Source organism: Myotis brandtii, unplaced genomic scaffold (genome assembly GCF_000412655.1).
Source record: "Myotis brandtii unplaced genomic scaffold, ASM41265v1 scaffold344, whole genome shotgun sequence".
Lineage (NCBI taxonomy): Eukaryota > Metazoa > Chordata > Mammalia > Chiroptera > Vespertilionidae > Myotis > Myotis brandtii.
Window position 1 is genome coordinate 2,097,800 of NW_005363247.1, and position 1,976 is coordinate 2,099,775.

Here is a 1,976-nt window from a genome sequence, read left to right on the forward strand (position 1 = left end):
TGTCTAGGATGACATTCCTTCATTCAGTAATCATTTATTAAGTGCCTACTATGTCTCAGGCCCAGGGCTAAGTGCTGCTGATATAATGCTGAGCAAAATCAGATGTGTTCTTTACTCTCATGGGACTCAAAGCTAATGGAAAAATTAGGATCAGATTGAGGAGGTTCTTGAATATCATTTGCATTCACAGTTTAAAATTCTCTAAAGCCAGAAACATTTATCTTTTACCTCCTACAACCTCCACTATTGCCACCCATAAATTTAAATTATTTATTTTTCTATTGTGTTTAATACCAATTGGTCCTATCTCTGTAATTCTAAGAAATCATTTATTTTTTAAATTTATTTTTTACTTCTTTCCATTTTTTTTTTAAATTGTGAATGAGAGTGAAGACAGGGAATGTGTTACGGAGGAAATCTTTGCCAGAGGTCACTTGTAGTTGGGTTGATTGGAATTCAAAGCATATTATCCACTGTTAAATTCTGCTGGCCAGCCTTTACGAACATATTTAGCCCAGATGTACCTGCAGTAAATACTACATAGTATAACTGCCACATGGGAGAATGTTTCCCTGGGAAAACTCACTCAAGAAATTCTGAGAAATAAAATTTGTGACTTACTAGGAACAGGTTTTTCTGATATGATGATAGAAGGGACTCCCATTTGGATCATTTTTCACAGCATGTCAGGACTACTCTGTAAAGTGAAGAGTGGGAGCTAAGAATGACCCTGAGGTTTGGAAGTGAAGGAGTGAAGGACAGAAGGAGAGATATATAAGGCAGTGGAGGGGAGGGCAGAACAGGTTTGTTGGGGGTGAGGGATACCATGGACAACTAGAAGACAGTAACGCCTGATGGATGAAAGAAATAAGGACTGAAAAGTGAGGAAGAGAGGGAAAAACTAGGAAGACGAGGACCAACTTGGTCTTATTTCCTATCCTGGCAGTACAACCATTCTGTCCAGCTTCTGAAAGCCATCTTGGGATGGGTAACAGGACTACATGAATATCAGGTGTACATCATAGTGATTCAACATTTATATACCTTATAAAGTGATCACCATAATAAATTTAGTAACCACCCGTCACCATACATAGTTATAATGATACTAGTGCCCTGGTGCATGAATTTCATGTACATTAAAAGGAAATTAATTAGAAGGTACCAGCAGGCAGGAGTAGGCAAGACAGGCTGGATGGGTCCTGGAGCCAACCTCTCACAGTCCCTCCCCAGCCAGCCGCACCTGGGCAGCACTGCAGCTCGAAGGTCATCTGCGAAGTGAGTGGGGTCCCTCTGGCAGGTGGGGTCCCTTGGCCTGGCCTGTGGGGATTGGACTGAAATTGGCTCTCCTATATCCCCTGAGAGGTCACAGATTGCAAGAAGGCAGTTCTCGGGTGACACATCACAGAATCAGGCTCCCTCCTTTCTGGTTCCTGGTGCGTCACCTGAGAACCGCATTGCCAAGTCACTCCAGCTTGGCAGCTCCTGTGTTGAGTGTCTGCCCCCTGGTGGTCAGTGTGCATCATACCTCCTGGCCAGTTGGATGGTCAGAAGGTCGCTTAGCCTTTTATATATATACTAGAGGCCCTGCGTCACCTAACCGCATTGCCAAGTCACTCCAGCTTGGCAGCTCCTGTGTTGAGTGTCTGCCCCCTGGTGGTCAGTGTGCATCATACCTCCTGGCCAGTTGGATGGTCAGAAGGTCGCTTAGCCTTTTATATATATACTAGAGGCCCGGTGCACAAAAATTTGTGCACTTGGGGGGGGGGAGGGGGGGTCCCTCAGCCCGGCCTGTGCCCTCTTGCAGTCTGGGACCCCTCAGGAGATAACGACCTGCTGGCTTAGGCCTGCTCCTGGGTGGCAGAGGGCAGGCCCAATCCCTAGGTGCAGCCCCTGGTCGGGCTCAGAGCAGGGCTGATTGGGGAGTTGGGGCACCGCCCCCTGTCATGCACAGAGCAGGGCGGATCGGGAGGTTG